The sequence below is a fragment of the Schistocerca serialis genome, chromosome 1 (assembly GCF_023864345.2).
Source record: "Schistocerca serialis cubense isolate TAMUIC-IGC-003099 chromosome 1, iqSchSeri2.2, whole genome shotgun sequence".
In the NCBI taxonomy this organism is placed as follows: domain Eukaryota; kingdom Metazoa; phylum Arthropoda; class Insecta; order Orthoptera; family Acrididae; genus Schistocerca; species Schistocerca serialis.
The window spans coordinates 1,243,629,726-1,243,640,813 of NC_064638.1; positions in this window are offsets into that span (position 1 = coordinate 1,243,629,726).

Genomic DNA, 11,088 nt, shown 5'->3' on the forward strand with positions numbered 1-11,088 from the left:
TTGTCAAAATTGGATGGGAAGTTTTGCCTCATCCCCCATACAGCCCTGACCTGGCACCATCAGACTTCCATCTGTTCGGGCCACTAAAAGAAGCTCATTGTGGGATTCATTTTGAAGATGAGGAGGCCGTCAAAACATCCGTGCGTCAATGGCTTAGGAAGCAGAGCTGTGATTTTTACCGTGCTGGGATACATGCCCTTGTTCAAAGATGGACCAAAACTGTAGAGATGGGCGGAGATTACATTGAAAAATGACAAAATGATCCTCAATGTTGTGGTTTTCAACCTATGTAATTGCATTTAAATTTCCTGACAATTAAACGTAGAAAAAAAAAATAGGAGGCATTACTTTTTGACTGGCCCTCGTATGATCTAGTTTAGTTACATTATGTGACTAAATTCTTTAACAGCTTACTTTCGTAACCTTCACACCTTCTGCATGTTCTGGTTCCTCTACCAATCGTCCAACAGGAGCAGTGAAGACTGATGTAATCCAAAGTCCATCGTAAGTGTCGCGACGTGTGATAAGCACTGGACGATGACATTCTAACTTAACCTTCTTAATAATTCGAGGTGAGCATTTTGTTTGGTAAACTGTTTGCAAGAAATCAGTATATTCACGTATCACTGAACCGTCAAAGTCGACATTGTTAAAAGGAGTTTCGAGTAGTCGTTTATAGTCATATCCATCCAGTTCTTCGGGAACTCAGCTTTTGTTTCGCGTCCGGTGAGGCCCATGTCTTTGTCACGTTCCAGATATGAATGTCTTCTAATTGGAAATGCCACACGAACTGATTCAAATCGCCATGCGTGAGGCACAAGAAGCAAGGCGGCTGCCATCGCCATCTGAGAGAGCTGTGGTGGAGAAGGAGTAACAAGACGGCCAGATAGAAAGCAACGCAGCTAGTAACATCCAGAGCAGTGGCTGGCTAAATGCAGCAAAGCAAGAAGTTGTAGAGCAAAGCAGTGAGGCAGAGTGGTTGACTTGCAGTCGAAGCTGGTTGTCTGTGGACTACTGCCAACAAGGGACAACATTTCAGTCTGGGACAGCACGCAGTACTTTTCTTCATGGATCTATGAAATGTAGTATGGCCAGAAAGTAGTGTTGTTAGCTGTGGTGTACTTTTGACTATGATGGTTACAGAAAATTGTGTCGATTGTGACCAGTGCAGTCATGGACTGCAGGCTAGTTTGTCTGGGTTAACCAAATTAAGCTACCAAGGTCTCACAGCTTTCATCTATGGACAGGCTGTCGTAGCGACTTATGTATTAAAGTTGGAAAAATTTATTTTCTTGTTATTCTGTTCAGTGAGATTTTAATCTATCTTTGTTTCTGTCATTCACTATTAAGCTGTTCTGATTTACTGTCCCCAGCAGAGGTTAACTTGGGGTGATGTGTTCGGTTGGCTATTTTTGACTCACTCTTTAACCTTTCTTAAGTGTTAATTACAGTGTGGGATTTGGGTTAGATATACTGTCGGTTTCGGTATGCTGGGCTAATAATAGTTATTACGTGCATTCTTGTTCTCCTTTTACCATTGTGTTATTAATTTTGGTATAATGTTTGTTGCCCGTTTATTACATATTTGGTGAAGTTCAAAGTGGCAGTTTATTTTATGGTATGTTCTATCGTGTTAGATATTATGTTTTAGATTTAGGTAAATCGAGCACTGAATACGTTAGTTCTGTCATCTTGCGTACGCAGAGTTGTTGAAATTGATGGATGAATATATTTAAATATTTTAATGGAATCGTAGATTTACGCCAACAAAATCCCTAGCCGATTTTGATTCCCATCGTTTCCTGCGCCACGACGTAAATCCTGGATCTTTATGGCAGCCCCTAGTTTTGAGCCCCACCACATTCCAGGACGAGTCCGGTGTCAATGAGTTAAACCAAGCAGTTCGGTCTGGCTTCGATTACCAGTAATACTGGATAAGAGAGTTCTAGTTAGTAAGGACAACAGGAAAGGCCAACAGAGCGATATCAATGTCAGATATTCATTTGTTGCTGTAATGTCAATGATAATGTAGACATTGACAGTCGACCCCCAGCTAGCCTAGCATTCCCGTTGAGAATACCTTTATGTTGACGTAATAGTCCATTGGTGGTGTAATGTAACAGACTGAGACTCATCTGCTGAAGTACACGAAACATCGGACTAATATATACACTTCAGTTCTGTTACGTATTCATTTTTACTAATACACCATCGTTTTTAATGATAACTAATCCGATACTAAGAAACTATTTTAATTGTATCTTAGCCCAGTCTGTGTAAAACGACGTCTATAATCGTTTATAAATCAGATTGAAACGCCCCGCTATCCGGGGTGGCCGGGAGGTTCTAGGCGTTACAGTCCGGAATCACGCGACCGCTACGGTCGCCGGTTCGAATCCTGCCTCGGGCATGGATGTGTGTGATGTCCTTAGGTTAGTTAGGTTTAAGTAGTTCTAAGTTCTAGGGGTTGGAAAATTATGTATTACTGTTCTGGTAAACTTCTACGTTATTTGATACAAAGACAGGTGAGTAAAACTGAACGTACTCACATAGTTCTCTCTTTACTTATTCTGATCATCACTAAACTGAGACATAATATTTTTAGCGCAACACAATCTGACTTTCAATGATCCCCACAAAAGAATGGCCCTGACTAACAATAACCTATACCTTTTATGAATCACTCACCTCACAAAAATCTTCGTTACTCGAACTACTGCAATACAGCGAGCGACAAAACTGCCAGCTAAATAAAAGATTCTAACTACTGAAGGCACTAACTACTGATAGGCATAGTTAGCAATTGAAAGATTTTGGTAGAGAAAAAACAATGTTTTTACCTTAATAGATTTCAAAAGTCACCATATATGTATATATATACAGGGTGAGTCACCTAACGTTACCGCTGGATATATTTCGTAAACCACATCAATTACTGACGAATCAATTCCACAGACCGAACGTGAGGAGAGGAGCTAGTGTAACCGGTTATTACAAACCGTAAAAAAATGCACAGAAGTATGTTTCTTAACACAAACCTATGTTTTTTTAAATGGAACCACGTTAGTTTTGTTAGTACATCTGAACATATCAACAAATACGTAAGCAGTGCCGTTTGTTGCATTGTAAAATGTTAATTACATCCGGAGATATTGTAACCTAAAGTTGACGCTTGAGTACCACTCCTCCGCTGTTCGATCGTGTGTATCGGAGAGCACCGAATTACGTAGGGATCCAAAGGGAACGGTGATGGACCTTAGGTACAGAAGAGACTGGAACAGCACATTACGTCCTCATGCTAACACCTTTTTAATGGTCTTTTTCACTGACGCACATGTACATTACCATGAGGGGTGAGGTACATGTACACACGTGGTTTCCGTTTTCAATTACGGAGTGGAATAGAGTGTGTCCCGACATGTCGGGCCAATAGATGTTCAATGTGGTGGCCATCATTTGCTGCACACAATTGCAATCTCTGGCGTAATGAATGTCGTACACACCGCAGTACATCTGGTGTAATGTCGCCGCAGGCTGCCACAATACGTTGTTTCATATCCTTTGGGGTTGTAGGCACATCACGGTACACATTCTCCTTTAACGTACCCCACAGAAAGAAGTCCAGAGGTGTAAGATCAGGAGAACGAGCTGGCCAATTTATGTGTCCTCCACGTCCTATGAAACACCCGTCGGAGGTTTCAAGCGTCAACTTTAGGTTACAATATCTCCGGATGTAATTAACATTTTACAATGCAACAAACGGCACTGATTACGTATTTGTTTATATGTTGAGATGTGCTAACAAAACTAACGTGGTTCCATTTAAAAAACGTAGGTTTGTGTTAAAAAACATACTTCCGTGCATTTTTGTATGGTTTGTATTAAACAATTACACACTAGCCCCTCTCCTCACGTTCGGTCTGTGGAATCGGTTCGTCAGTATCTGATGCGGTTTACGAAATATATCCAGCGGTAACGTTAGGTGACTCACCCTATATATATATTTATATATCAATTCATGACATCCATCTTTACAAATTTCCTTTTTCTGGCATCTCTCTCCCCACATCCACCGCTGCTGGCCGCTGACCTCCAACTGCCCAACGCTACGCGCTGTTCACATCCAACTGCCCAACACTGCACAAGCGAATATCCCAACAATGAGTCCAGCCAGACACAGACTGCACACAGCTCAGTCAGTGATTTTCATATAGAGCGCTACGTGGCGTTACCAACATAAAAACCTAGACAGCCTACTTACAAGATGTCGCATTCATAATCTTCGGCACATATTACAGTAAAGTTGTATGTATAAAACAACATAAGTTGCCACAAGAAAGCGAGTAAAATTATTAGTTAATTCTGTTTAAGATTAACATTTTACTAAGACGCTTACAATTGTTAAAACTAAAGAATGGAACGGGAAAATGACGTTAACGGAACATAACAAAGAAATCGTCTAAATCTGAGAACGGCACCACTGAATTTGAAATGTACAGATAACTAATTTTTCCTGCTTCCAAGTATGACATTGTAAGCAGAAATGTGCCGTAAGAGCTTTGACGCCTCGGGTCGAAACATCTATACATCAGGAACTACTCCAGTGCGAAGTGAAATTACTGCGCCTAAAGCGCAGTTATTTCGTTTTGGTGACGATGTAGCAACACGCTTTTTCTACTTTTAGTCCAGAAAATTAGTGACAGAAAACCAATGTAACAGTGCACGCACTTAGGCCCTTGCCACATTGGTGCTTCTCGGCATGATTCACTACGGGCAAAGGAACTGCTTATCAAGCTGCCTGACACTACTCCACTAGACAAGCTTAAAGCGTCACAAACTTGTCGTAACTGATCACTGCTCTCCAGCAACCCAACTGGGCCAAAACTTCAAAATCAAAGTGGAATGTATAACGTAATCTCGTACTTGCTGACAGGGATAATATACACAGGTAAAAAGAGTTTCTCCGAGCGCTTAATCATTACGGAAAACACTTTTGAAGTTGTAAATGATAAACTAATTCATCATAATGTTCAGTAAATAATTTTCGAGTCGCCAGACCTAAATTTTGAGCATATACGGGGCAGCTAAGATTCTATATCCCCAGGAGAACTCAATATATCGAGACGCATATATCGTTACTTTAAGAATACAGGGTACTTATAAATGGTGGAAAAATCGATTTTTATGACTTTGTTATATTCTATAGTCTTTCCTGATTACATTGATATATACCTTACAGGGTTTCAAATGAAAAATGACCTATATATACCAAATTTTAAAGTTATGGTCATGCATGCCACCACGCCCCCTTTATTTCTTTTACAGAAACCAGTATTATTTCGAAAAGAACCGTGAACTTTCTGTCTGCAGTGAATACAAGTATGATACATTGTACGTGTTGTTAACAGTGCAGGTTTAGAGTCTGTAAATGATTATCATTGCTAGTATTTACTTTTGTCTCGCTGAAGCAGTTTGTTCACGTGTTACTGAATGTTTGTTGCCCAAGTGCAACATATATTTGTGGAAGTGCATATCCTTTAGTGTGCAATAAATACAAACTGTGCCACGCATCAAGAAATGTAGTAAAAGGAAATTCCGTGGTAACCAGTTCACAAACAAACCAAGCCACACCGTTGAATAGAACCTATGCATCAGAATGAGATTTTCACTCTGCAGCGGAGTGTGCGCTGATATGAAACTTCCTGGCAGATTAAAACTGTGTGCTGGACCGAGACTCGAACTCGGGGCGTTTGCCTTTTGCGGGCAAGTGCTCTACCAGCTGAGCTACCCAAGCACGACTCACGCCCCTTCTTTCAGGAGTGCTAGTTCTGCAAGGTTAGCAGGAGGGCTTCTGTAAAGTTTGGAAGGTAGGAGACGAGGTAGTGGCAGAAGTGGGCTGTGAGTTCGAGTCTCGGTCCGGCACACAGTTTTAATCTGCCAGGAAGTTTCAACCCATGCATCAGTTCTTCAGGGAAGAAACTCCCACATGGCATGCCTCCTGGTGATTCAAATTTTTTGTGGTAACAGTGACGCTGTTTGTAGTGGATTTGTTGTTGCTGATGTGGACTCTGATCTTCTTTGATAAAGGAAGTGGCGAAATGTAAACAATGTGATGGTGTAGACTGTCTGGAAATAACTGAACAACAAAATAGCAGGAAGGGTTTAGCGTCAAAATTAGTTGTTCTGTGTAGACACTGCAATAAATCTACCTCGAAAATTACTTCTAACATTGTGCATAATTCATATGATGTGAATTTCAAGTTAGTGTAAGCAATGCGCGCAATAGGAAAAGGAAAAATGCTTGCTCAAACGTTTTGTGGTTTGATGGACCATCCTCGTCCTCCCAGTAGGTTCAGAAAGTACATAAAAATACTTTTAGTTGCCTTGACGGTTGTGCTTAAAGAATCTACGAAAATCGCAGTAGAAGAAACTGTAAATATTAGTGGAACAATGGATACTGCTGTTACACTTGATGGGACATGACAACGTTGAGGACATCGTTCATTGAATAGTCTTGTAATTGCTACATCTCTGGAGAGTGGAAAAGTTGTTGATATTGAGTGCTTATCTAAGTACTGCCACATCTGCCATGGTGACACTGAAGGACATATTGAACATCAGTGTTCTAAGAATTATGATGGTTACAGTGGAGGTGTGGAGTGTGATGGAGCTCTAAAAATGTTTCAGAGGTCAGTGCCTTTTAAAACGTTAGATATACGAAGTACCTAGATGATGGGGACTCTAAAGCTTTCAATAAAATTAATGAGCTCAATGTTTATGGTGATAACTTGGTAACAAAACTGGAGTGTTGTGGACATGTGTAAAAGAGGTTGGCGCTAGATTGAGGAATTTACGAAGAGAAATGAAAGGAAAGTTGCTATCTGATGGAAAATCTCTGTCTGGCTGAGGCAGATGGACAGAAACTGAATAGGCCTTCAGAGTTATTATGAACTAGCCATTAGACAGACTACACCTCTAAATGATGTTACAGCAATGAGAAAAGCTGTGTGGGCCACCTACTTTCATACGTTGTCCAAAGATGATCACCCTGTTTATGGACTTTGCCCTAAAGGAGCAGATTCTTGATGTAGTTACCAAAAAGCATAAGAAAGTGGTCAAATATACCGTCATAAGCATTCTCTTCCTGAGCCTGTTATGAATTAAATAAAACCAATTTTTAGAGACCTGAGTGGCCCTGTTTTGCTTAGTAAATGTCTTCATGGGGGCACTGAGAATACAAATGAAACATTGAACCATTGCATATGGGAAAGATTACCCAAGAATGTTTTTCGTAGGACTGAATACATTAAAAGTTGGTGTAGTAGATGAAGTGATATGCATCAATGATAGACTGATAGGAAGGTTGGAAGTCCTGACAAATTTAGGCATAAAATGTGGTTCTAATATGGAAGATCAATTGCTTCTTTTGACAAGCTATGGGTGAATGAAGCTGAAATATTCGATCTTCAAGTTAGCAAAGAAGCAAGAAGTGCTAAAAGGAACGCCAAGAGGAAGACTGAAGATGAAGAAATGCTGCAGGATGAAGACTATACATCAGGCATGTTCTGAGGCAGAGTTTAATTGGACTCATATCTTCATTCTCAATTTCCCGCAAGTTGTATTTTTCAGAGTGGTTCAAATGGCTCTGAGCACTATGGGACTCAACTGCTGAGGTCATTAGTCCCCTAGAACTTAGAACTAGTTAAACCTAACTAACCTAAGGACATCACAAACATCCATGCCCGAGGCAGGATTCGAACCTGCGACCGTAGCGGTCTTGCGGTTCCAGACTGCAGCGCCTTTAACCGCACGGCCACTTCGGCCGGCCTATTTTTCAGAATCTGGGTACAAATATTTCCTAAAGTTTGTAAAGCATTCCTCTATTTTTTTTCTGTAACTTGCAATGGTCCATACTTATGTAGTAGACCTAAGCTTTATTGCAGAATCAACTAAATTATAGAAAAATAACATATTATTGGGAAAAAATTATAGAAACTAAACTGCAAGATGTGATCCTTTTTTATCATTGTAATATACATAATAGGTGGAATTAAACAGGTCCACTACCTCAGCCATATGTCATGCATATCTGGCAAAAATTGGGTCTCATGCAAATGTATAACATCGGATTAAATGGTACGGTACCTCAATTTGAGGAAGCATTTTGGAAAAAAAATGCATCAATTTCTTTGTAATATTTTTAATAACCCTAAGCAGGTTCAAAAATATTCAAAATACTTTTAATTTGTGTAGAACGTGTGCTGCATTACCTGAAATAAAAAAAAAAACCTGTAAAACAGATACATTGTAAACAGTGCCTGAAAGAAATAGTTGTTGATTTTTACATAATATTGAACCGGAAAAGCACCCTGTATCCTTAGAGCTGACAACATGGGAAAATTTCTGATTTATGTAAGTAATATTTAACCTTGGTAGCTGCTGAATTGTGACACCAAATTCAGCGACGTAATACGTGTGGGACACTGTCATATAGAGGCAAGATAACAGCTCTGCGCGAATGTATGCCTTACTGTAGGAAATGTAGGCAAACACGTAACTCAGGTTCGGTTCGTGTGTTTACCTGCTCAGTTGACACCTGTCAATTTGTGCGATCTCACAGCATGCGCGTGACCTTATTTCCACTTACGCAGTATATATTTTTTGGTCGGGGGTAATCAATCTTCTGACTTGTTTGATGCACCGCGCTACGACTTCAACTCTTGTGTCAACAATCTCACCTCAGAGTAGGACTTACACACAACGTTCTCGGTCATTTCCAGGATCAGTTCAAATAACGGTCTTCACTTACGGTTTTCATTCTGTACGACTTTGTCTACTACTATGGAAAGTTTTCCCTTGTATGTTAAAACATGCCCAGTGACTCTGTTCCTTCTTCCTCTGGTTCCAACGCCTCCATTTCCCCGACGAATATACGTAGAGCATACTCATTTATAATATTACCAGTCCACATAAATATTAGAAGCTTTCTATTTTACCACATCTCAAACGTTACGATTCCCTTCTTTTGCGAGTCTGTCATGCTCCATGAGTCATTTCCATACATAACTATGCTCCAATTTTTCAGAAATTTCTTCCTCGACTTAACACTTAAGTTTGGACTAGTATAATTGTGTTAACTAGGAATACCCTCTTATTCTGGGCTTGTCTAAAATACTCCTTGCTTCCTTATTTTAAATTATGCTTCCAAGGTAGCTAAAATGCTTCACGTGCGGGTATGTATTGGTCACCAATTTTATTAATTTTACCGCTAACTTTATATCTCAGATTTTTCATCACTTTTATCTCTCCTCCACTCATTGATATACTCTCAGTTCACATTCTGTGCTCATTAGGCTCTTCATTTAATTCAATAGCTCCTGCAGTGCTTCCTCACTTTTGCTGAGAACCCTCAATTTTAATCCCATTGTTGAACCTTCCTTTTATTAACATAATTTCTTTTTATATATGCAGGTTGAACTGGTTTCTCATACCCCTTTTAATCCGAGACCTTCGGCATTGGTCTGCCAACCTCATTGTCCCCTCTTGTACATATTGTATTAACCGTCTTTCCCTCTAAGTTGTAGCTATTTCAAACATCAACACGTTGCGTAATGCTCTTCCTAGGTTGACAACCCCTCTGGGGTCTGGATGTTTCTTGAGCCTTACCTCAATTATGAACGTGAGAAGTGCCTGTCTGGTTCCTTTACCTTACCTGCAATTAATCCTCTGTGTGCTATTGTTCCCGGCGACTTTGATGCTGTTAAGCTTATTGCGCTATAATTGGCGCATTTATCTGCCCTTGACATTTCGGAACTGTGTGACTTTTTTTTTTTGGCGAAATTTTGATGCCATGCCTCTAGTTTCAAAGCGTCTGCACAACAGCTTGAATACTCATTTGGTTTACACTTCACCCAAGTGACTTCAGTACCTCCGAAAAACGGCCTTCTTTAATTTTAAACCTTCCAAAGTTCTCAAAATGTACCTCTAATGCTGAATTTCCTATTTTTTGCATATACACTGCCGTTCCTTCTTCCATCAGGTCAGCATGTTCCCCTCTCTCGAGGCTTCAACGTACTGTTTACACCTTCTCGTATTCTCATCTACGTCTGACTGTGGAATTCCTTTTTTGACTTTCCTATATGCTGAAAATTTCTTTCTCGGCGGCCGTTTTCTTTTCGTTTTCTTCATATTTTTGTTCAGCCATTTCGATTTAGCTTCCCTACAGCTCCTGGGTATTTCATTTTTTTACATTGCATTATGCATTTATTTCAGCATTTTTGTGTTTCTTCCTTTCCTCAACCAACTGATTTATTTCTTTTGTTACCCAAACTTTTATATTGATGACTTGTCCCACTCCCGTTTTAATAGTTTCTGCTGCTGTTGATATTAATCTACAAGGCGTCGCAGGAGGAATGGTCACTATTCAGTGATACGACAGATAAGATGTATCGTAACAAAAACGTTCTAGTAAACATGAATTCTAAAGTTCATGCCTTAAGAGCTACAAGCAGGTGTTCGTTTTCGATAATGTGAAAAAAATATCTTCTACGGCAAGCTCTTTGCTTTCCATATTTTGAGAGGTCCGAAGTATAAAAAAAAAAAAAAAAAAAAAAAAGCCGAGTAAACATGGGTTCTTAAGTACATACCTTTAGAGCTATGAGTACTTTTTCATCTTCGCTACTGTAAAACGCATTTCTTCCACTGGACAAATGCTCATAGCTCTTAAGGGATGCATTTGAGCGCCCGTGTTTACCGGACAATTTTTTTCTTGTTTGGATCCCAAAATATAGAAAAAAAAGAGTTGAAGATGAAGAGGTATTCACAACTCTTATGGTATGCTTTTTGGAGCACTCATTATCTATAATTTTTTGCTTCGAATGATCGTTCCGGTTATATCACTTAATACTGACCATTCCTCATCGGACCCCCAGTATTTTCATCAGGTAGAAACCATTATCCTTTTTCCCTTCCATTTCTCTGACCTCCAGTACAACAACTCCGAACTTTTGCATTTCTTTTACATATTTTCTAGATTTTCCATCAAATTTAGATTTCTGTTCTGTGTCCAGGACCACAGGATGTTAGCTT